Source organism: Periplaneta americana, chromosome 10 (genome assembly GCF_040183065.1).
Source record: "Periplaneta americana isolate PAMFEO1 chromosome 10, P.americana_PAMFEO1_priV1, whole genome shotgun sequence".
Lineage (NCBI taxonomy): Eukaryota > Metazoa > Arthropoda > Insecta > Blattodea > Blattidae > Periplaneta > Periplaneta americana.
In genome coordinates, this window is record NC_091126.1 from 95046959 (window position 1) to 95074455 (window position 27497).

A 27497-nucleotide genomic window follows, 5' to 3' on the forward strand; every position below is an offset into this window, starting at 1 on the left:
TATTTTAAATTATTTTTCACGATTACACTGTATTTTTAAGGATATTACGTTGCATTTATATATTTGAAGAAAGGTGGTTTTAGGTAGCTTAAAATCGTTTTTGTATGTTCATTATTCTGTAAGTTATGACATTTGCTAAAAGTATGTGTACAATTTCACTTTTTTTTTTTTTTCATTTCTTTTCAAGTAATAACCGCAAAACTTTTACATATATAGCTTTATTATTTTGTACAAGTTCATTTCTTACATAAAGTAACATGTCCACTAAATTTCATTGAAATTGAAGGCATTCAGATTGATTATCGACCATTAAGGAGTTACAGCTGATTAAATTCTATGAAAGTGGCAGTAGTTTTGAGCAGAACTAAGAATTATTCACTTAAAATATATAGAAATATTAATTCAAAATATTGTATTAATCATAAAATAAACACAACTCATTTTGGAAATTGATTTTCAAATATCCTTACTTCCACTTTAATGCAGTTGACTGCATGAATATGAATGACACACACATTCGATACCTTGGCATGACTGTCCCTGATAAGTGCAGCTGATAATCACCAGACCTATCTTCCCCTTCTCTCCCGTACTTCACGTCACAGCTCAACACGACTCAACCCTCCATTTAGTTTACATTCCAATATTTGTATTACAATGCAAGCAACTCCAAAGCCTGATTCATGGTATGACATGTGTATTTTTATGAATAACTTTCAATCTAATGACAACTGATCAGACACATGCATATATGACATTTTATGCTCAAAATGGCTTATAGAACTGATTCCTAAAGCGAATCATTAAGGCTCATTCACAATGAAAATTAAACATAACGTAAGCGTTAACTTAACGTTACAGTAAAATCAAGAAGTCATACCATCATTCACGATGGGAACATAAACATAACAGCAAACATACTTGGTAACCATGGAAACATAACAGCAACGCCATTTCCTCATATTCTGTCGTATACTTCAGTGCTCCACGATTGTGTTCTGTTTGCAAATCACATAAGCATAAGCATGAAAGTTTGGAGTTTGCAAACTTTCATATTAACGTCTTACGGTAATGTTTATGTCAATGCTTATGTGAATCATTGTGAATGATCCCATTTGGTAGCCTGGGCGCAAACTTCTGTGTTTATGTTACGGTTATGTTTAATTTTCATTGTGAATGGGCCTTTAATCATGAATCACCTTTCATGCGATGACTGTACAAGTCCCAAAACCGGCCTATTTGTCATTCGTGAATCCGATGTTGACAGGTGGGCCATCCTGCCTCAGCTCCTGACAGAGCCAGGTCCCATTTCGCGGATGATTAGCCTGATAAGCTCAGGAGCCAAGAGCCTCAAGCTTTCTCGATCAGCCGATGCTAACAGGTGAGCTATCCTGCCTCAGCCTCTGATAGAGTCAGGTCCCGTCTGCATACAAGTAGCCTGATAAATCCCAGGGGTCCGGAACCCCAAGCCCATACTACCCCCAGACTTTACCCCAGCAAATTTTTAATATTGCAGATGATAGATGAAATTAGGGGGAGATGGAGTGTGTTGGAGTGATAGAATGAAATGGGAGTACCCTGAGAAAAATCTACTGTAATATCTGCTTTGTCCATCACAAATTCCATCGCAACCTGGCCGGGATTCGAATCTAGGCCGCCTGGATGGAAGACCAGTGCACTAGCACTTAAGCAAAAGACACAGCACTCGTAGGTGCTTGTATGTGGTACTTTATCCGAAAGACCCTCTGGAGCTCAGCATAGCTTTTGTCACCTAAACAGTATTCCAGGACTGTGATTTGTTCAGCAGTGGACATGTTTTCACTTTACTTATAATAGAAATGAACCACAGTTATGCTTCTCTTGAACTGCATAGTGACTTTATGGGCACCCGATATAAAATACATTGTATACAGACTTTCTGGATGGCATAAAACTTATTTTAAATTCTAAAATTTCACGACACACTACGTACATGATGCTCTGGACACACTGGTTGAGAAAATAACTATATACGTATATTGAAAGTATTGTTTGTCAAGAAAATAAGTGTCTTTAGCACAGTTACATGTTAGGAAGAGGGAAGATAATATGTATGGAAACGAAATATATATATGATATTTTTAATCTGAAATTTTGTGACTGACAATGTTTTTGTATTAATAGCAATATTTATTGTAAGATAGCTATATATAGTAATACTACTACTAATCCATTGTTTTTAATTGATCATTTTACGACACTTCATCAACTCCTATAGTTATCTAGCAAGCAAAATGAGTTCAGGGTCCAGCACTGGAAGTTAATTAGGATTTGCTCTTAATAGATTGAGGGACAACTCTGGAAAAATCCTCAACCAGATAACTTGTCCCTTGAATGTGGGCCCGTTCCTTTCATGGTCAGACATGCTACCCATTACTCTACAGTGGTGGACACCAATCCATTGTAAAGATTACATTATGTTTCTGTTTCGAGAAAATAATTGAAAACCAGACATTAATGGAAGAATGGTAGTGTGCTTGTCAATAATACTAACTGTAGAACAGAATTCTTTGTCACATTTTTGTCTTATGTAAGACTTAAAAATATTACATTTTAATTCGAATATCACAGTCATAAAATGACTACTGGTATACTGTTTTTACTTTATTTCTGAACAGATCAGTATGTATGTTTTACTAATGGAAAACAAATACTATTAAACATGATTATTTTCTGAAAATGTTCTCATATAAAGTGTAAGAGTAAGACTTTATAAACAGAATTAATAAAAAAAACAGCAACCTGAACAGCCTGCCAGATAAGAAGAAATTAACTGGACTGAATACCCTAGCTTATCTTTGCTTTCCAACCCAAGACAATTTGACAAAATGACAATGACACAAATTACACGGTAAGGTGATTCAGAGAAGTTCAATATCATCCTCACATTTATATAAAAAAAGAAAAGACAAATTATGGCCTAACAATGCCACATATATGACTCAAGTGTTAGTGTCCTGGTCTTCCATTCAGGTGGCCCAGGTTTGATCCCAGCCAGGTCATAATGAAATTTGTTGTGGACAAAGCAGATGTTGCAGTTGTTTTTCTCGGGATACTCCTGTTTCCTCTATCATTCCACTAACATTTTTCACCTTCCCCTCATTTCATCTGTCATCTGCAATAGTAAAAATACGTTGGAGTGAAGTCTTCAGGGTAGTATGATTTTCCAATGCTGATATAGGCAGAGCTTGGGGCTCCAAGCCCATGGGAATTAATCAAGTTACTCGTCTGATGGTGCAACCTGGCTCTGTCAGGAGCTGAGGCAGGATGACTTACCTGTCAGCGTCGAATTCACAAATGCCACCCTGGCCACCTGTCGGACTTCGACAACCATCACATATACAGAGCACACAATGGGCCAAAGCATGTCTAAGTGTAAGGAACTGTTCAGGTCCAGCCTTCGAAAAGTCAAGCAAAGCCAATAGCCTAACAATAGAGAAAAAATATTCAACATGGAAACTAATCATTTCCTCAATATGAACATATTATGAAAAACATTAAGCTAAGATAAAAATACAGAATGAACAGGAAGAAAATATAGCTACAACATATGTTGTAAAGATAATGCTGATGTTATGCATTATTAAAGTTAAAATAAGGAGAGATGGAAGTGAAATATTTCGTGATATAGAAATTTATAGTAAGATATACTATAAAATTAGACGGAAAATTACCTCACAGGTAGAGTCAGTCAAATATAACAACCAGTAGCATAAATATCACAGCCATAAGTAAGACGGGCACAAATGTCAGCTGTAGAAACATGATGTTACGTATGTATGTATGTATGTACAGAGTATTCCCTCTCATTTTGTGCAGGTACCTGGTAACAACCAATACTTGATACTGAGACAGCCAGTTGACATGTTGAGAAATAGGTCACTAGTTCAGAAGATTTAAAGAATGAACCTGGTCTTCGACCGTGACCATGTAGCTGACTTCACTGTATAGACAATGTATGCATTAAATCAGTTGTCTGAAAGGTCAAAGCAGTAGTTGTGTTTTAATTCGCATTCATTCAGTTGTTAGAGTTGTGTTAACTGGCTGAAGCAACATGCAACAAGCAATTGGCAACTAGCAATATGCGACATCACCATTTCGGTCTGTTTACACTGTAACAGGTGTAGTCTCAAATCCTTTGACTCAAACACAAACCAGTAAACCCTAGATTTGGAGATGGCAGTCACAACACAAGGGCCATTCTGTGTGATGGAACAGGACAATCATACCAACTTTCCTTACCTATTTTATTCCATGCAGCAGGTGAACAATAATTACTCTTGTACTTATATTTATTTTCAAGAACACAATCATATCAATACTACAAAAAAGAAAAATTGTTTTGGAACATTTTATCAAGTGAAAATAATTATTAACACAACTGTGACAAAACAGGACTCTCAGAAACGGATATCTTTGGTACTGAAGATATAACACAAAATTTCTGTGAAATGAAATGTGTTAATGATGTTTCCTACTGCAGTGATTTACAATGGATGGTACAATATTTTGATCAGAAGGTTATTTTGAAATAAAAATATTATTAATTTACATATTACAATAAATATATATATATATATATATATATATATATAAAGAAATCAATTACAGATTTTTAGCCTAAATGAAGGAATAGACCATCATAGACAAAAATGGCTAGATAACGTAGACAGAATGGATGAGAGAAGATACCCAAAGAAAATATTAAATTATATACCAGAAGGGAAACGAAACATAGGAAGACCAAAAAACCGATGGAAAGACCAATGAACTAATAATTTGGAGCGCGCAACAAGCCTTTGTAGGGCTTAATGCATGAAGAAGAAGAAGATATATATATATATATATATATATATATATATATTATTGCTGTGATGAAAAGGGATATAAAATGTTACGGAATGGGACCTGTCTCATTATCATCCCACATTGTCAATTTATTAAAATCAAATTTTCATATAATACTTTGTGTTTAGTGAGTATGTCCAAATTATGAAATATGAATGTAGGCCTACATACTATTCTGAGAAATGAATAGAAGCATTTGAAATGTGGCTATGGAGAAGAATGGAGCGTGTGAAGTGGACAGACAGAATAAGAAATGAAGTTCTGTTGGAAAGAGTTGAAACAGATCAGAAAGAGAAAAAGGAATTGGTTGGGTCACTGGCTGAGAAGAAAATATCTACTGAAGGATGCACTAGAAGGAATGGTGAACGAGAGAAAAGTTCAGGACAGAAGAAGATATCAGATGACAGACGACATTAAGACATGTGGATCATATGCGGAGACTAAGAGGAAGGCAGAAAATAGGAAAGATTGGAGAATGCTGAGTTTGCAGTGAAAGAATCTGCCCATGGGCAAAATATGTATGTATGTATGTACTATTCTGGATTGGGAAATGATTATCTATGAAAGAATATCAGAGACTGGAAGAACTCTTATTATAACGTAAATGTTCATCCAGTATGCGTCATTTTTTAAAACTGAATTTTAAATCTATACTGTTTTTTCTCATAAACATGATTTCACATTCGTGTGCATCAATCGTCACAATCTGGCCAATGTATTCTTTGATTTCCCTTTTTGCAGCAAATCTGACAATAGCAAAGCAGCCTAGAATAATTTAATTTTTCTCTTCTGTAGTATTTACGCTTCTTTGGAATTTCCTGTTAAAAATGAAATTGAAGAACCTCATTGCTTTGTGAGTGCACCTTACAGGTCACAGTGTATGGTGACACAGCTTTGACTTGGTACACTGAATGTGTGTCAGGGATTGCATTTATACCTTGCACTGCTCCATCAAATGCTTTTGTTGTTCCTGCACTTGATCTTTTGGTTACAGCATCACCACTGTTGATTTTGAAACTGTTTTCGCACATTCATAAAACGATTTTGCATTAGTGATACTGAATTTTCCACCTAGCACAGCATGCCACTCTTGACATTTCAATTCCCCTTCTATACCATCTACACTTTCTTTCCCATGGCTTGTTGCCAAGAAGTCCCATATTACAGAAATTTGCAGCTCATCTTGAATAAGAGTCTTGTTGCACAACATATATTGTTGTTTGAAGTGACTGGCTGCTCCATCTGAAAATATGTTAATGGTTTTCACTTGTGGAAAATCTGAGACAATTATTGTTAACAGTTGCTTTGAGAAAGCATTCACACAATACTTGTCATGTGATAATTCATCGCTAACAGTGGCAAAACTCTTGATACCTGCAGGAGATATCCAGGCAATAACTATAAAAATTGGAACTTGCTGCGAGCTCCAATATGCTGCTTGAATTTCATCTTGCTGTTCTATAAAATAGCTTCCAGCAAAGTCTATTTGTAGGCCTATTACAATTTCTTCTGCATTTACTTTACTTTTTGTTCAAGAAGTGTTGACTCTGTGTTTTCACTTGGAAACAGTAATTCAAAAACTGTGGTGTCTTGCTAGTTAATTCTGTTTTTTCTTCAGAAACAGTACCTTCCCTCACAATTTAGAAGATTTTACCATCAACATTTTCCCCATATGTTAAATGTTATGTTTTATTTAATGATGCTCGCAACTGCCGAGGTTAAATCAGCATCGCTGGTGATGCTGGAATTTTGTCCCGCATGAGTTCTTTTACATGCCAGTAAATCTACGGACATGAGCCTGTCGCATTTAAGCACACTTAAATGCCATCGTCCTGGCCCGGGATCGAATCCGCAACCTCAGGAATAGAAGGCCAGCGCTATACCAACTCGCCAACCAGGTCGACTTTTCCCATGTGTACCACATTAATTCAGTCATATTCTGTGAAAAGGTATATTTGTTGATAACATGTTGTGCATCATATAGGCCTACATTACACTTATTGGTCATACAATTTTCTTTCTCAACACTGCAAACAGTAATCAGAATTAACTCTGAGGTCTTTGTTGAAAAATCTTTGCAGTATCCTGACAGCACTGATACAATAAATTGCATGTTTTCATGATGGCGATACAGACAGGTATGATGAGGTATTTTGCATAAGGGAAGAACAAATTTTGGTTTAAGCAAGAAAAACTTGGATTTTCCATCTTTGGTTTCCGGGTGTTCTTTTTTGAAAATTTGGTATGCCTCTGCAATTGTCTTACACATATAGGCTATTTTCTTTGGTATTTTGTCTTTGTACCCTCTTGCCACACAGTAATAACATCTTTTTTGCCAAGTGTTTGGCTGGAAATGTCATCTCTCTTACAAAATTCCTTAACATTATTTTCCATATCACATGTATTATTCTTCTTCTTTTCCTCCTCCTCGCCCTACATCATGAACTTTCGTAGAGCTTGTCGGGAAAAATCTAAAGACTCTTAACGACTTTTACTTTGTTTTGTAGAGTTGCATATTCCTGTTTAATTGGTTTAGCTGATGCTAATTCGAATGAACACTTTTCTTTCAGTTCAGCCGTATAATTTCTCTTCCAAATCCTTTTCTTTTCTCTCATAAGTTTTGCTTCCTCTTTGCTCCAAGTCTTTCGAGTATTGCCTATTTTACAGTCTGGCCTTTTCTTTATATATCTTTTATATTGATCTTCATTTTCTTCTAATCTTCTCCACTTATTGAGCAGTTAAATTTGCAACATTTTCTATCATTTTACCATTTCTTAGTTACCTCAAAATATTGTGACGGAATTTGGCACATTTTAATGTTGGTTTTACAGGTTAATAAAGGCGTTTAAAAATTAAATGTGACTGATATACACATTGGTTACGTAATACTCACTGAGGATACGCGAGATAGTTTATCCTTAAAAATGGAATTAAACAATAATTTTTTAAGGAATATGTTTTTCTAATTACAATGTGTGCAGAAAAATCATTGTGCTTCTCACTACAAATTAAAATCTAAGGATTAATTTTTAATATTTTTAAGTTTATTGAGAAAGAAAACATTAATAAATAAAGTAAAAAAATTATCCTTACAATGATGATTAAACTTCTAGATAAATCACTATAAAAAAAATAGCAGCAGCAATCTTTATTTTCATGTCACATGACAGAACTGTTACAGGTTTGCCAACCAAATTTTATTCCATTTCTTGTTTTTTTTAGTAGGTTATTTTATGACACTTTATCAACAGCTTAGGTTATTTAGCATCTGAATGAGATGAAGGTGATAATGCCGGTGAAATGAGTCCGGGGTCCAGCACCGAAAGTTACCCAGCATTTGCTCCTATTGGGCTGAGGGAAAACCCCGGAAAAAACCTCAACCAGATAACTTTCCCCAACCAGGATTGAACCTGGGCCACCTGGTTTCGCGGCCAGATGTGTTAACCGTTACTCCACAGGTGTGGACCCATTTCTTGTAGTTTCGTGCATTTATTATCAAAATATTCAAGCACAATAATTTTGAAATGAAACTGAAATTTACACACCTAGAATCAGTTTACATGGAATGGCCCACAAGAACTATGTACATAACTTTTCTCCAAGTTTCTAATCACAAAGGCAACGCAAATGTAACTATGTTTTTCTATACAAAAATTAATAATTAATAATTATTTGAGTGTAATCAACAGTTTCTCTGTTGGGGTAATGGCCTCCATGTAATTTGTGTCTCGCTTTGTGATATATGGTTAAAGTAAATTTAAAGTAACTTGAAAATCATCTAAGCACTTTTGATAATGTTTTAACTTTGTAGGATGTACTACGAATTTGTTGGTACGTGATCTTGTAATGTGATTTATGAGTTTTATGAGTTTTATGAATGAAGGATACACCTAGAACCTTTGTGTTTTCTTTCATTTTAATAGTCACCAGAACATGAGAACCTTATAGTCATCATCAGATAGTGACATTCTTAATTTTACTACAGAAAAGCAAACTTGAACTGACTCCATTGCTAATCACATGTTGCTTCAGTGTGAGAAGAACCTAGCTGCCAGTTGCTGGTTGCTCTGGTGTGAGAGCTGCCTTAGTTACTTTAAGCTTGTTTAAATGGCATCAAAAATGTTCACATTGCAGCAAATGATTTTTATACTAGAAACTTAATTTCAAGCCTGTGATTTTGGAAGAGCACAAAGAAAATTTGCAACACAGTCATTCCACGAAAAGTGGGAATTGTAGTTAAAAATATAAAATTTAAAAACAAGTATTATTTCATACTACAAATAGTTTAAAACACATTAAATTTTAAGGTTCCACCTTGATTTCCTCAAGTTTATATAGGTAAAATAAGTTTTAGGCATCTTTCTTGTAGGAACTTTTCATGTACCCAACACTGATTCCAAAATATGTGGGTTGGGCAGCCTATAGCATTCAATCTTATCAGCTGATATCAGCCATTTTTGTTTTAAAGCATGGTATAAAGATTGTAGTTTCTTGAACGGATTATTACATTTTCAAGGTATGTACCAAATTATATTTAAATCTTACTTGAAATTTAGTTAACCAATGTAGCATCCGTTACATGAAAATTGTCTTTTTTTACTATAACATTGTAAGTATTATTAGAAACAAAACCAGAGCTCATGAAAATAATTATACAGTTCCAACATTGCCTTTACATATATTTTTGTATTTCTAAAGTGAATTAAAAACATAATGGACTGTAACGGATTCTACACTGTAATGGATTCTACATGACAACCTGTTTTCTTTTTTTACGATTTTTGGCCCAATTTTCTACAGAATCATACAATAATCGTATGGCTAAGCTTAAATGTAGGGCTAAGAAGAAGGAAGATAAAAAAAAAATGGACTGAATATCTGAAGAAAGATCGAGATAGAAATAAAAGTAAAAGGGACCAATTAAAGATAAGGCATCAGTCAGATAGAATATTGGATGATATGCTAAAACGCGCAAAGAGAGAAGCAATGAGGAAATATAGAAAAAAGAAAGCAGAAGAAAATAAGACAATAGATGGGTCAAAACCAGAAAAGGCTTTTGGGTCTTACCAATGTACCAGCACTTTAAGAAAAGCTGTAAAAAAAGTACAAAATATACTCAGGCCTACCACTGAGTCCTTCAAAGAAAAGGGCATGCTGTGTATGGCTCCCAAATGAGGAAGTGATATGTTGTGGTGAGATATTGCAAACTCCTGATTTCAAGACTCAAGGACATAGAGTAATGTACGAGTTTCACAAAGACGTTAATGTTAATGAGAAATAAACTTGTAAATATTAATGAGACTGTAAATATAAATTAAAGCTATTTTTAGTGTATGGTATAAGTTTATAACAAATTTAAGTGATAAGTACTTTTTTTTCGAAGAAATTGTAGAAATATTCCCAACATTTGATTTCAAGACTCAACAGCACAGCTTAAATATAAGAATTTCACAACGATGTTAATGTTACAATGAGAAGTAACCTTGAAAGTATTAATGAGACTAAAAACAGCTAATAATTCTTTGTACACAAAAATAAAACTCTTTTTAGTGTATGCTATATCTAACCTACAGTATTACATTGTTTTCCTTTAAACTTTATAATTTAATTTATTGTCAGAGTTTATTTATTTAATTTCAAATAGTAAATATTAAACTACTACACTTCAAAAATTAATTTTTTACTATCTTATACTTCATAAAAGCTCCATAGCTACATATCAAAGTGACTTGTAGAATCCGTTACAATTGAATGTAGAATCGGTTACACTGCATAAAGTTCATTAATAAATTACCTTTTTATCATTTCTAAAAAAATCTTGTAAGGAAATGAAGTGCAATTCTTAATATATAAACAAGAAAGAGATGAATTTGTTAACCTCATCCTAGAACCTGAACTTTCAGTGAGAATAATGGTAAGTCATGAATTTAACAGAGAGGCGGTAGCATCCGTTACAGCAGCTAAAAACAGTCAGTCTCCTTTATAACTAAGAACTGTAGAACAAAATTTTTCAGAATGAATATTTGGCTTCCATATAATCAGAGAATTATAAAATATTTCTTAAAACTGAATTATTTTTGAGAAGAAAAGGGATTTAAGGTGTGAACATGTAGAATCCGTTACAAATGGATTGGCTGAACAATATTTCCTAATGTTCAGGTTCCACATAAAACAGTATACACAAACCCGTTAAAAATGTTGGGAAAATGGTTCTGTAGTGAATAAAAGTACCAAGAAAGACCCACATGTACTTAATGGGGAAAAACTCAATTAAATCTGGTAGACAAAAGATCAAAACATACTCTACAGAAATCTCTCCATAAGCTTGCACAAGAAACAGGTGTTTGCATTCCGAGCCACTAAAATTCTTAAACTTAAGTCACAAAGAGTGATAACAGCACATGAATTGTTACCAAGAAATAGTGAAGTCGAGTGAATTTTTGTAATTGAGGCACCCAGTTCCATAAGGGCCTAACGCACAAGATGACAATTTTTTAATTATTGTCATTTCTGCATGCTGTTTCCATGTAGTTTCATTTTGTGAACCAGTAATTTATGTGTTTTAATGCTTGGCTGAAATATAAAATAAATAAGAATCACCTTTCTGGATACTTGAATTTCATTTGTCTCCAGCGCTGTTAACATTACCGATACATACAATGTTAATAAATTCTGCACTATGATGGTAGTACCTTAGTAAGACAGAATGGAGGTTATAGCATGTGTGTATAGTATATATTTCTACAAATAAAGGAGAAAAATAGAGACTGCAGGCTAGCGAAAAAGAAAATATTCGAAATAAGGTGGCTGATACCTGTCCTGGACAGAATAAGAACATAATGATCAACCATGCCCTTACCAAGTCTGGAGTCTTCGACAAAATTATTCACAAGTTTCTTGTGTCCGGACGTAGTACATCTTTTCCCTGTCAAGCTGACTTTGAACAGATAGAAGATATTAAGAGAAAAACAGTTTGTGTTTAGCCCATATGGTTGGTGTGATGCGATTAAAAGGCTAGGATACATACTGTACACCTTTTACCATTGTAAAAATGTGTAAGGAAGACTTCAGAGATTTTGCACTTATTATTGATTTGATTAACAAACCAAAGCTCTCAAAAATGGACTCGAAAATACTACATAGAGCAATGACAATAATAAAGATTTCTTCTTGTCATGAACACCACTTCCAGATCAAAGTGGATTATAATCATCAAGTACCATGGGAAGTAGCCAGGTTACTTAATGATGTGCGGGGCTTACTATGGTGATAAAAGAGATATTTTGAAACGTGTTGGAAAATCTTTCTATAAAATATCCATATGCAAGGGAGATCTCAAATATGAAGCTGAGAGATCTTATGAAACTGAGTTCATGCCTGAGAGGTAAACAATGTGTTTTCATTATCTGCGATAAACTGTGAATGATCCTGATATTGATGTTGACATGTTAAGACATGTTATTAAATTACTTGAGTCACTAAAACTATTCTTTTCCTAACATATTTGTACATAAAAAATCACAACAATGTAATTTTCTATTATATATTTGTCATAATGAAACATGTACTCATAATTTCTCTTTAAGTATCAAGATACCCTCCAAATAACTTTTTATCCTAATGGGTCCTGGAGTATAGTATGCTATACTTCATACATGCATTTAGTTTCAAATTTTCCACTAGCTGGAATTGTTGTCGATCACTTCTTTTCTGTGCTTGTCAAGCTCCTGACATCTCTTGGGACTTACAGTCAAGAAGATAGATTCAATCATTGCAATAAGTGTTTCAACTATTTGTAAATGAAAATGGCAATCAACAACTCAATGCCAAGGCACCATAGGACATTAACTTAGAAAGCATGTTGGAAATATTCAGATTGTCAATTAATATAGATAAACACAATATAATATTTGTTACTGAGTCAAATAACAAATCAATGTAAAATAATGACTTATATTATATGGTCATTAAGTTTTATATACATGAGCTACAAATTGCAAACATTTTCGCCCATCCAGGCATCTTCAGGCACAATTATACAATATTTCAATATCAAACTATGTAGCTATTACATTGGTGGTAGATAAACTGTTTAAGATTAATGGTGTACAAAACATCTCCATAATTAAAATGTAATATTACAAGTCATAAATAATGTTAAAAACCACGTAGTGTTGTAATTAAACTTAATAATATTCTGTGGAACTCTTGTTCAGTAGAGTCCAATAAGTGATGAATTATGTCTGAAATATATAAATAAATACGAAATAGAAATAGGAAATTATCAAACGTAAAAGTGTAATCGGAATTGGATTGGATAAGTAAAAGTACTCACGTCGTTTGAACATGGCAACTGTATAGATCACTATAAAACAATATGTTAAAAACCACGTAGTGTTGTAATTAAAAAAGAAAATATTTACATAGCACATAAACCAACTAATAAACTTAATAACAATTTAAACAATAAACTTCAAAAAGTTAATAAACTCCACAATAATGGTATTTACAGATTGGAATGTTTTACATGTAAGGAAAAATATATAGGACAAACCAAAAGAAATTTCAAAATCAGATACAATGAGCACATTTCTGATTTCAAACATAACCGTAAGAAATCCACATACGCATCCCATCTAATAAATACTGGACATGAATTAGGCCCAACACATAAAACTTTGAAAATATTAAAATCAGGAATAGATACTAAATTGATAAATTCTGCAGAGGAATATTATATTGCAAAACAGATTCAAATAGAGAACAGCATTCTTAATGAAAATTTGACTCAAATCCGGAATCCCCTGTACAACCTCTAACCCCATCACTACGCAATATCCTCCGCATTGGTTGCTCACACGAATACATACTTCCCCCGCGTCATACTAGCTACAGTTCCAACAACAGCAGGTCGTCTCACGTCTATGTAAGTACGTCCATAATTTGTGTCTTCCAATTAGTTTTTCAAATTCTTCAAAATTTTTATTTATTTATTATTTTATTACAGATAACTGCTTCAAACATAGGATGTTTTATAGTGATCTATACAGTTGCCACGTTCAAACGACGTGAGTACTTTTAATTATCCAATCCCATTACACTTTCACAGTTGATAATTTCCTATTTCTATTCGTATTTATTTATATATTTCAGACATAATTCATCACTCATTGGACTCTACTGAACAAGAGTTCCACAGAATATTATGAAGTTTAATTACAACACTACGTGGTTTTTAACATTATTTATGACTTGTAATATTACATTTTAATTATGGAGATGTTTTGTACACCATTAATCTTAAACAGTTTATCTACCACCAATGTAATAGCTACATAGTTTGATATTGAGATATTGTATAATTGTGCCTGAAGATGCCTGAATGGGCGAAAACGTTTGCAATTTGTAGCTCATGTATATAAAACTTAATGACCATATAATATAAGTCATTATTTTACATTGATTTGTCATTTGACTGAGTAACAAATATTATATTGTGTTTACCATAGGACATGTTTTCGAAATAAGTACACAGTAAACATTATATTTTAAGAGTAAAAAATATGATATAAAATGTATGTGCAGAGACCCAAAGTATAGTATAATATACCTACATTTTTGCCCTAACTGTAACCTGCAGAATTTTTTCAGCATTTTTCCTCATTTCAGTGACTTTTTTGAAGTGTAGAATTATACTGAACTTTAAAAATAAAACAAAAAATGTCTCAGGACTCAGGAGGTTATAGAATATATCAGCACTTTATGTCTAAAAATTTGTAAATATAACAAGTTTCAAAACAACTCAACTTTTCTCCAAGCTACTGTTTTGTGCCTTGGGGCCCTCATGGAATTGTGCCTTAATTGCATTCTGCAAAGTGTTGCTGAGGATTTGGGATATGCAGAATTAATAATTCTCACTGAAAAGCATGGTTCCATTCACATAGCGATGTTATAACCTAAAATAAGAGGTACTGGAGCATAGAAAATCCATATATGAATAAAAGCCCTTTACATGATGACAAAGTTGGCATGTGGTGCACAGTACATGTGCAACGAATCACAAGGCCTATATTTTTTGCCAACACAATCAATTCGCAAAAATACAGAACAGAAATACTCAGATACCAAGTGTCAGTCTGCGTATTTCCGACAAGAACATAAATTTGGATGATCTGGAACACAATTTCAGCATTTGAACACATTCTGTTCAGAGATCTGAAGAATACGTAACAGCAGGAGGAGATCATCTCCAATACCACTGATAGGCCTAACCAAGATAAATTCAATGCTAGAAAAATTAATTTAATAGTTACTATTGCTATTTTGCGGAGTTGAGTAGTTAAGTTAAGTCATTTCAACTCCCAAGTAGATCGAGGTCTACCAGCTGCATGATGGTGAGTGTTCAGCCAAGTCACTTGCTACCCAAGCAGAATTGAGCACACAGAATTCTCTAGACCACTCTGTATGTGTATGTATGCATATGTAAGTATATAGCTATGTATGCATACATATATGTACAGTATGTCTGCATAAAATTAAAATTCAAGACATAATGAACATGATAAATGTGAATACCTAGTTACATAAGAAATTAATTACACACTACCATTACCACCACATCACCATTATTGACACTGGTATTGTCCTTGTATAAATTTCAATAGATTTCGTTAAGAAAGAAAGAGTAATCTACTTAAAAACTTTGAAAAGTCGAGCGATCTTTTTGCTTTGGTAAGGTTTTCTGTCTGCAGTTTCTCTAATCAAGACTACCATTTCACTTCTAGAGTCTTAAAAATTGTTATTATTTATGGCAACCTCGAAAATTTCAGACACTATGAAGCCATGTCTATTCATAGCAGCATCAATTGTAATGGAATAGCAATCAATGAGTGCAACTTGAAAGTATGAAGATAACAGCCCACATATAGCTATAAAAACACCTTTCTAATGATGAATAAAAGCATAATTGAAAGGCATACTTTTATATTTCAAAATACAACTCTTGAGCATTTCATTAGAAAAACTGATTCCACTTAATTTAAAACTGAAACTTAGTAGTTATGATGGCAGGATTTTTCTCACATAAAAAACTTTCAGAATAATTCCAGGGTCCACTCAACCTCCTGTCAAATTGAGCACCAGGTCTTTCCCAGGAGTAAAAGGTGGTCAGAGTGCAGTGCTAATCACATAACCTCATTCTAGTTCCGAAGTCATGGAGTGTAAAAAGAATATCTTTATATAATGTATAAATATAACTCTAAAAACATTCAAAGTCCACAATAATCTACTCTGCAAAATGGTCCCTATTAACAAACAATTCACTTTGCAAGTTATTCTGAGTATGAAACATTACACACAGGACATTAATTTTATACATTGACCTGAAGTAATTGGTGACATTGTTAATTAAGTTCCTTAGTTCTCAAAAATAAATAAATAAATAAATAAATTCCTCATTACTACAGAAGTTGGTGTCTGTAACTTATATTAATTTTACTATATCCACACAATGAAAATCATTGTCACTATAACACACAATTACAAGTTTTTAGTTGGTTATTTAATGTATCAACACTAGTTCATTTATTGTTGATAGAATTACTGACAGTGAGTTTGTACTTGGAAGGTGAGACAAAGAATATGCCATGAGGCTACCCTTAAAGTTTGGGAAAACCTCAGAAAAAAACCCAACCAAGTCATCAGCCCAAGCAAATATCGGACCCACTTCCAAGGGCAGCTCTAGAACAGCAGGCGAATGTACCTACCACTTAAGCTATGTCAGTGGCTAATTATATGCCTGTATATGCCCGAAACTTTTTTTTTTTTAACTTCTATTATACTTACACAAAAGTGTGTATGAATCAGTACAAATAGTTATAAATTGTTTCTGAAAAGAAAAAATTGATCACTTCTCGAGAAATGACTGTTGCGAAAATGCAACACTAGGCAGATATGTATCATTTTTACCCTAGAATAAACTATAGCTGAACTATAGCTGAGACTAATGATGAGTATTTTCATGGGTATTAGAGCAATTTTATTAATCAGGAATGCCACTGTTTATGATTTTATAACAATCAAAATTACATTTTACTCAACTAAATGACAGAATACATAATGGCACATAACATAGTCACACACAAAAAAGAACTGCAATTACTTCTTACTTCTTCAAACGTGTGTCTAGCTATAAGCTGATTACACGATGTCCACTGTAGATTAAATATGCAATTTCCAGAGCTGAGGATTAGTGAGAATGTCATGTAATGAATGGTTTTTCATTCTTTCCTGCAGTTTATGGTTGGTGTTATTACATTAAAGTAGGATGTGTTCTAGTGTTTCTTCTTCTGTTAAACATTTCTGATAGGTCACAAAATATCGGAAATTGGAAATATAAGTTCAGGGGTGCCACAGGGCAGCGTTCTGGGTCCATTACTCTTTATAATATACGTAAATGACCTATGCCAGAATATTACATCAAATGTGAGGCTATTTGCAGATGACTGCATTATCTATAGAAAGATTAGAAATGATTCAGATGTAGATGCTATTCAAACAGACTTGAATAAAATTTATAACTGGGCGTTAATGCATAGGATGAAAATAAATGGTTCTAAAAGTAAATCTATAACATTTTGTAAAACCCGGGAGGAAACTAGTCTTAATTACGAATTCAGTGGTGTTGTAATTCCGCAAGTACAATGTTGTAAATACCTAGGAGTGTATTTAAACTCCAAACTTTCTTGGGGAGAGCATGTTGATAATGTTACGGGTAAAGCATGGAGGGCACTTCACTTTATTATGAGGATCTTGAGAAAGGCTAGCCCCAAATCAAGGGAAATAGCATATCTAACGTTAGTGCGAACATTAATGGAATACGGAACTTCATGTTGGGATCCCTATAGAATATATCAGATAAATTCCTTAGAAAGAATCCAGTATAGGGCAGCTAAATTTGTTAAAGGTAAAAGAGAAGATGGAAACGATATGATAAAAGAACTTAAATGGGAAACTTTGGAAAACAGACGTAGGAAAACTAGAATAACATCATTGTATAGAGCACATCTAGGTCAGAAAGCGTGGGTAGACATAACAGCTCGGTTAGAAAAGCCAACATACTATGGTAGGAACGATCATGATTTTAAAATCAAATGTAGAAAACAGAAAACGGATGTCGGTAAATTCTCATTTTTAAATAGAACTATAAATGATTGGAATGACCTACCTGCAGCAGTCTTTGAGGGCTGTCCTTTCTTAAGGAGTTTCAAGAATAATTTTAAAAGTTGTGTATCAAGTGTAAATTAAAATTAAGGTGACATTTAACATTTAATTTTTTAAGGTGACATGTATTTATTTAGCCTGACGAGTTACTTCCTTGGTTTGAATTGTAAATTATTTAAAAATAGCGTGTAAGAGGTCCTTAGACTAGAAATGTTTAGTTTAAATGTAGTTCTGTTTATAAGTACAGTATGCATAAGGGTGTAATTATTTGACTTATTTGAACTGTTGTATCAGTGAAGCGAGGTGAGTCAGTGAAGTTATGGTTTTACAGTGCAGTGAATAGTTCCGATCAGTGATAATTTATAGCGTCAATGAAATGTGTTCTATAGTGTCAGTGAAATGTGTTCTATAGTGTGTCAGTGAAATGTGTCCTAAAGTGTCAGTGAAATGCGTCATAGTGCCACTACAGTGAGTGAGATGAGAATAAAGTGAAAGACTATTGAAACTTATGTAGGGCCTATACATAATTATGTAGGTTGTAATGTAAAATTAGGCATTTTATTTATGTTTTATTATTATTGTGTTAAATTATATTGTGTATTCTTATTGTATTGTGTATAAAATTGTATTGTGTATTGTATAATTGTATTGTGTATTGTAAATTTATTGTGTATTGTTATCATTTTTTTTGTGTATTGTTTATATTGTGTATACCACTGCCACTGGGTGCTTGCCCACTTGCAGTGTAAATAAATAAATACATACATACATACATAGTGGTGACTCTGATAATTTAAAGCGATGTATATAAGATTCAGTAACAAGGTGTCCAATTCTAGCCCATGCAGCCAAAGTTTGTATCTGTCTGGGAATATCATAGTAGATTTTAATATTGTTGGGTTCTTTCAAAATTTTCCATAGTGCTCTTCCTGTTTGTCCACTTAACCAATCTTCTGTCCATTACTTATTTATCATCTTATGAATATTATTTATTATTAAAGCCCGGATTTCTATGCACAATCAAATAGTAAAATAAGCAAGCAAATAAGCAAGAAAAATGGTGAAAATAAGCAAAAACGAATACACAGAAATATGATAAATTATTTGTTTTGTAGAATGCTGATTGAGAGGTTTTTGTGGGCAGCATTCCTCAATTACAACAGCGAGGAATCACACACACCTTATTGAACCAAAGCATGTTGCACAACTTCCACACTGCAGCTTGGAACTCCGGGATTCACCATCCACGCACATGACATCATTCCGATAAGTGTGATAACTGATTGACCTGCCTAGTCAGAGAAGCTCGGCGAGGAATCCCAAGATTCTCTCCTAATTAGAACTACGCAGTATTATTTCACAACATCCTGGATTATACCCTAGCATTGCTTTCTTACGTATTCGACTTAAGTTAATTTTTTATTAGCCAATAAAAAAGAAAATCAGTGATAAACGATGGCTAGGAGTGAAATATCCACTTTTAAAATTAAAGTTTTGGGTAAAATATGCTGTTTTAGTTAAAAATCGCAAAATCAGTAAGCAAAAATGTTTTCCTACGAAATAAGCATTTATAAGAACTAACAAACATAGTTAGAACTGCTTATCTAGATGTGTCTTACGAAGTATAACCTTTCTGCTTACCTTTAAAATTATGGAAAAGAATATGCATTTTGCTTAGAAATCTGGGCTTTATTTATTATTCTGTCAAGGGAATCTGTAGGTTATGGTATTGGTAAAAGGTTTGATGCAGTTTTTACTATTTCATCTGCTATCTCGTTACCTTGCACTCCACAGTGCAGAACTGCAATTCAGAATTAGAAAAGAAAAGACATTCAATTTTTCCTGCTGTAGTGTTTACATGAAATAGGTTATAGCCTGATTCCCCCTCTTCTCCCCCCCCCCCAGTTACATGCCCAAAATTCACTTTATTTTCTACCTGGCATGAAATGCAACAAAACATTCATTGTGGAGAGCTACTTTACATTTTATGCAATTATTATTTGTTGTCGATCTGCAGAGTACACATCTTGTGCGCTTTTCTTGAGGAGGAGGGAGTGGCCACGGTTGTCAAATTTTACATCTTCTGGCGCTCAGGAAGCTGTTGATGTCTTGACTGATCCTGTTTTGGATCTCTGTTTCATAAATATTCAGAAGTGTAAAAGCAACTTTTCGTCAAAATTCCAGCAGGTCATCGGTATTAGTTCTTATTTTTTTTGTTGGTTATTTAACGACGCTGTATCAACTACGAGGTTATTTAGCGTTTATGATATTGGTGATAGCAAGATGGTATTTGGCGAGATGAGGCCGAAGATTCGTCATAGATTACCTGACATTCACCTTACGGTTGGGGAAAACCTTGGAAAGAAACCCAACCAGGTAATCAGCCCAAGCGGGGATCGAACCCGCACCCAAGCACAACTTCAGACCAGCAGGCAAGCGCTTTAACTTAACCCTAAATATTAGTATCAACAAATGCTCGGAACACGGGACATGTGTTCACTGTTATGGAACAATTTGTTTGGAGAGCTTTTGTTCATCCATGTTGAATCTTTCGTACACTACTTTTAACACTTGAATATAAATAATTGATTGAATGGCAATCTTACTCGTGTTGACACCACATTTCAACACTTTTCAACAATCGAACGCACTAACACAACAGGCAGCGAAGTTCGAGATGACGCCGAGATCTAGTAGGCTCTGAGGATGGTGTGAAGAAGCACCGAAACAGCTGTAAGCCGCACATGCTTACACAATTGACATGAGTAAGATCGCCATTCAATCAATTATTTAGCTTTTGTTCCTTAATTTTAGGTTATGTTTGATAAAATCTTTTATAACAGATTTTATGTAGTGTAATATAACCCAAATCCTATCCTTTATCAAAAAACTTTGATAAAATATTTTATCATATTCTTTGTCAAAGAAGTTTGATAGTGTAATAGTAGCCTCACAGAGACTGTATTTTCTTTGTGATCATTTGGACTCATCTTGAAAAACCGAAATCAAAAAATAAAACGAAAATGTTTGAAACAGTAGCTGATCATTGATCGAACAGCACACACAAGCACAAGACTGTGCAAAATAAATTCATAAGTAACTGATAGAATCGGAAATTTTGGCCCATGAATTAATACATGCCCACCACGCAAAACCATTCCACAAGCAGTTCACTCTGACCCGTGCGGTGATGCTGAGTGATGTCACGAGCTAGTTCCGTGCAACACTGTGGAGCCCAGTTCTGTGCAGTGCGGAAACAGCCCATGGGCTGGGTCATTGTGAAGGACTCATTCTTATAACACTTAAGGCACAGGTTAAATCAAAACTGGTATTGGAGTGCCACGAGTCCCTCATGATACTGGCGGAACATAAAACAGTTCAACTGAAATGGGTGCCAGGACATGTAGGGACTCGCAGTAATGAAAGAGCAGATGAGTCTGCTAAAAAGGGAACTGAGATCCCACTTGTAGAACCTGATCCTGTGCTGGGACTATCTCTAAGATCAGTAAAGCAGGTTATCTGGGACTGGGCTCTCAAGAAACACAAAAACTACTGGAACTCAAGTGAGGGCTGCAAACACTCAAAGGCCCTCATAAGAGATCTTAATAAAAACAGGTCAAGTGACCTATTAAAATGAGCAGGAGTTTTATCTGGAAGCTCCAGTTCCCCTGTGGCATCTCAACAAATCTCCATAATCCTCTCATATCATCATGGGTGTAGCGTATGGTGCACCCTGGACGACTCTGTCGGTAAATTGGTCTACATAACTGGCTTCATATGGGTGAATGACGTAAGTCATTAGTAAAAGAAAAAAAAAAACAACAATGTGCGGTCTGTATATGTGGAAACTGGGTCTATACAGTATCTATTATTTTTTTTTATTTTTAGTCAATACTCAAAGAGACATTGTTGCCCTTTTAAGTTATTTTGTTTAATTTGTGATTAATTGCTTTCTAATCTAAATCATATGTTGTAATTATTTTCAAAATAGATATGACCTAAGACCAAGAGGAGTAGAAATAGAAGAGAGGGGGTCAATCATATCTATTCCCTGTTAATCGCTGTTAATTCTATGGCACTGCCACGATGAGCGCTAACATCGCCTCTTACCAACATTCCGTCACTGATTTTAGACTCCTGGAAATGGAGAATGAACTTGCGTGCTCTTGGTTTAAGTTGTTAGTCCTGGAACAATTTCTTGCCGTATTTCAAGAACTGAAGAAGAAGACATATTGAATTTTCTTGCCTAGGCGAGGGAAGGATGGCCGGACGAATTAAATGCGAATATCCGTACTGCGGAAGTAAGAAGAGTAGTCACCACTCGAAATGTTTCTTCAAAATACCTGGGATAGTGAGAGGTGAGTTTTCATTTACAGTATATAGCAATGTTATCACTTATAACTAATTTGATATACTTGTAAATTTTGCTAGCCACGTGCATCATTTTAAATTATATAGGTTAGGTTATCAGATATTAATTCATACACACATATACAGAATTTGTAACATCTAGTTACATATTAACAAACTTTTATTATTATTTCTATTGATAGAATATATATATATATATATATATATATATATATATATATAAGATGCATTTTTTGTTTTTATTTTCGAAGCTTTTTATACAGTGCAGGAGAAACTTTGCTGTTTTGCGCACCACACACGGGAGAAAAAAAAAAGTTATTTCAAACACTGAATATAACCAATAAATTTGCAGCAAACCACGTCGTGTCGTGTGGAGCTTGGTACCGGAGTTTCAATATTCCGATAGAAAAAAATAGAGTAATAGACCCTTTCCTTGAATATTCCCCGCGTGGTATTATTATTTGAGACCTTTACATATTTATAACATTTATTATAAAAATAATAGTAATATTTATAATAATAATAATAATAATAATAATAATAATAATAATAATAATAATAATAATAATAATAGTAATAATAGTAATAATAATAATAATAATAATAATAATAATAATAATAATACAAGTCTATTTATGATATAATTAAATGTTATATAGGCTATACTGTATATGTGTATGAAATTACCGTAAGCACAGGAACGTGACTTCGTGGCACTTTATAAAATCACTCTAATAGCCGATAAAGTGAAAGGGAACAGCTGCAGTGAGCTATGATGATGTAGCTTATACTTAAACCATTTTATGACATATTTTATCCACCTATATTTTATTTTATTTTTTGTTTCGCCTACATTGTATTTTTACAAATGTTGTCTTTAAATACGAATTTTTTCCTGGACCAAAATTAGGCCTACAATAGAAATGATGAGATAATTAATATTTTAACGTGAAGCTGCCTGGAGGAGTTTATTTTAATTTTTCTTGGTTCTCAAAGTGATTTTAATAAGTGTCATGAAATGGTTTTCCTGTGCTCATAATTTATATTTATTTTACACTTTATTTCAATTTTTTTCAGATGCAAGGCATGCCTAGAAGCATTGGGCATATAAGATCTGATGGTTAAAGAGCCCAACAAACTGCACAACAGCTTTCGGGAGCCATACCTTGCAAAGTTGAAGCTATCTCCAATGGTCAAGGTAACTTACTTAAGTAACTGCAAGCCTTTTATATTATGCAATTTCAGTGCTTCATATCTATACCTATAAATTCTGTTGTAATTGCAAATTGTGAATGAATACATAAAGAAAAGCCATTCACACAAATAGTGAAGTATCAGGCTAAGTAGATCCCATAATTAAAGCTTTGGGGCGAATAATGGTCTGTATTGCAATCTGCTAACTGGGCAGGAGGAATGAAAATGTTACATCGTCATTCCACTCATAAATAATTTACTATTGGACGGGCAACATACACAGTTATTCCATCAATATGTTTTGTACACTAAGCAAAGTATAGATTGTATGTTACTGAAAGTCATATTACACATCGGAGAAGTTTGTAACATTATGAACAGAATAATAATGAAGACAATGACAAACACAGTTTTTAAATGTTGACTATAAGAGAGTAACACATTTTAAACAGTTCCTTTCTGACATCAAGAGCAAGCTGTGAGCACATCTTGAAAGAATTTCCGCAAATCTGTTCCTGAAACGAAATAACTTGATAACATTCTAAGATAAAGTATAATGGCAAAAATTGTAACATAAACCATTATTCGGCCCAACGCTTCAATTGTAACTTCTATCCTTGGTGGTACAGGACTACTTACTCTTGCTGTCAGTTCATAATTTTAACCTTTTGGTTGTTTTATTTTGTACGGGAAGAAACAGAGGACCCCCGCCAGAGAGGCTGGTGACCCCCCAAGAGAGGAGAGGCAGTGAGAAGAGGCTGGGGAGCCCCCAAGAATGCAAACCACGGCCACACCAATAGTAACACTGAAGAGGAGGAAAATTTGCAGTCTTCGAGTACAACTGCATCATCTGAGAGGAAGAGTCCTCAAGACCACACAGAGAGATCTGAAGATTGACATTGCCCTTGCAACTTTAAGGAAGAAGGTTCCCGGGCCATTATATGAATTGGTAAAAAATAATGTCTCCTCAAATGCAAGGTATGTACAGAGAGTTCGGTGGTCACCGGAATTGAAAGCAAAGGCTCTTAATATTTATTTACAGAGCCCAAGTGCCTATAGAATGATTAGGAAGTTATTAAATTTCCCTTCTAAGGCTACATTGCTTAGAGTTTTGCGACAGTATACCACTGATGTTGGTTTTAGTGACAAATTACTCGACATACTAAGGAATGCCTGTAGTAAGATGACTCACACTGACAAAGTAGGTTGCCTTATGTGGGATGAAATATCTTTAAAAGCAGTGTTGACAAGCAATAAATGTCTGCAGCAACTAAATGGCTTAATGTCCGTGTTGCACTATTGAACATATACCAGGAGTAGCAGAATTTGCTAAGAAGTAATTCATTACCTGCTTGTAATAAAGACATAGACCACTCACCATAGACACAAGCATCTGATTTGCAGGTTTACCTGACAAGTGTTTTTCAAATCTTTGAAACCCATCAACAAAATCATCATTATTGTTACAAGCCAAGCTGATTTTAGTGGTATTTCATCGCATATGAGACAGCACAGCTCATCTATGTCACTCATTTTGTCACAAGCATATTTTAGCTTATCCAGTATTTTCTCACAAAACCCAACATCATTTGTATATAAGGCAAACTTTTGTAGAAGAGTGGATTTACAAGGAATACTCAATAATTTTCTAACAATTCTGTTTCACTTGTACTGTGTAAGTAGATATTAAGGGCTTTACATTTGAATTCTGTTAACCAGGGACATTCCTGTACAAATCATGAACCAGAGGATTGTCTGCAGGATTGTATATGTAAAATAATATTAACATTACTTTTCAAATACAACTTTATCTTCGCTGGCACTCCTCTTCTTCATGTCAACGAGAACTGCAGATGTGAGAAGTTTTGCACCTAATGTGCTTGTGAAACTGGATGCAGAAAAGTGATGTGCACATTTACTGATACTGTGGTATTGTGGCCAAATGAGTATGTTTTCTTTGTGTATTTTTGATTTAAGATTTTTCATGTTTAATTTTAGTTGCTATTTATTGCTATTTTGTATTGTTCTTGTATTTTTGTTACATTATGTTTCTTGTTATGATTTGGTATTTTTCTCAAACAAAAGGAACCTAAATTAACTACAATACGAAGTAACTCAAGGCAATAATTTTTTTTTCTTGAAATAACATCATAATATCAAACACAGGACCGATGTTGTTGGCATATTTCAACAAAGCCTGTGAAATGTACTGTAGACTCTATTTACCATAATAGCAATGTTGGAACATAAAGTTATTGTATTCTGCACTAGCATTTAGAATATTTTCATATTAAATGACAAATTATGCCATTGAGGAAATAAATACAGTAGTAGGTGCTACATATACGTTGGAATTCTTAAACCTGTACAACTTAACTGAAATCAACAAATGCTGAGTTTTTGGCAATAAACCCATTAACTCTCTTACTCTACTCTCTAATATTCCCCACAGGCAGCTTAAAATTTCATGTTGAAGTTTACAGACAAACTGGCATAATGTAATTAAATATTAATTTTTATTGTTTTAATTTTATGTTTATCATGTACTGTGTATGATTTTATTTCTTCAGTTTGTTATATTTGTGTTTCTCAGAGAAATGGAACTTAAATTAACTAACTACAACACTAATGTTCGTAATGTTTGAACACAAAATTACACTAGTGAATACAATATTTTCCAATATTCCCCACATATAGTCCAAAATGTAATGTAGAAGTTCATGAACAAACTGACATAATGTCATTAAGTGTTAATCTTAAAAAAAAATATTTGTGCATGATTGCCTTCAATGTAACCAGAAGACTTTACACATTACAGCTACTTATTTGGAGACAATAAGAACACAGCATTGTAGACTCCAATTTCTACTAAGGGTGATTTGAAATTATTTTCCTTACAACACAATAATAACTAATGGTAGTATATCAGAAAATATCAGAAAATTAAGCGGTTAGCTGACTTCAAAGAGCAGAGATTACTTCATTAATAAATATGTAGAGTGTTAAGAATGTTTAGGTATGATTTTTTTCTTTGTGTAACATTTACTACTATGTTGTTAATATTATATATATAGTACCTATCGTGAGCTCACGATCTTTTCTCTATTACAGTAAAACATCAAACAGTTAATTTCAATAAAGATCTTTGTGTTTATGTACAAAATGAAATATTGTTAATAAATAAATCTGATACATTCCAACATAACAGATTTTCTTGGTCATGTCTAAATCATTTCCAATTTCACAGTCCATTTCCTACCTCTACTACTCTACTTCATGAGATATCTCGTTCTGAAAACACTTATGGTATTGTAATTTACAAAAAAAGGTTTCTGGCTAAAGATCTTAAAACAAAAAAAAAAAGAAACAAAAAAAAAAAAAAGGAATTGTAATAGGGATGGTTACATTTCAAACATTCATGTTAATATGAATGTAACGGGGATGTGCAAAGAAGTATTTTGAAATTCCCGCTATTTCCGGTGCAGGAAGTCGTTTGAAAATACCGCCATTTTTTGTGCATGTGCTGCTCCACTGCTGGTAAAAAGAAGCTTCTTGACAGATTACACTTAATCCGCCTCTTGAGCCCCTCTCTTCTATTCTACTCCTCTTGCCTAAGATCCAAGTGAAAATAGTGAAGTAGGTCCTACATGACGAATGATGAGTAGGTATAGAAAAATTCACTCGAGAGTAATTGTAAAATTACATACCAAGCAGAAGTAAAATTTGCATGTATACCTAATTTTCTTTAATGAGATTGTTGTGAGTGTTCTGTCTCTGCTACAAGTGCTAATATATCCACAGTGAGAAAACACTTTCACAAAGGT

General features: G+C 33.8%; 1 protein-coding gene and 1 long non-coding RNA gene across 3 annotated transcripts in view; one reads left to right on the forward strand and one right to left on the reverse strand.

Annotated features, from left to right (window-relative positions):
- The window catches only part of Tdg (Thymine DNA glycosylase), a 242197-nt gene that overhangs the window by 200940 nt on the left and 13760 nt on the right, over positions 1 to 27497 (reverse strand). The gene's annotated exons all lie outside the window — the stretch shown is intronic.
- On the forward strand, positions 22096 to 26883 carry LOC138707902 (uncharacterized). Its single transcript, XR_011334429.1, has 3 exons — positions 22096 to 22466; positions 23557 to 23677; positions 24368 to 26883. It is a non-coding gene; the product is annotated as an uncharacterized lncRNA (long non-coding RNA).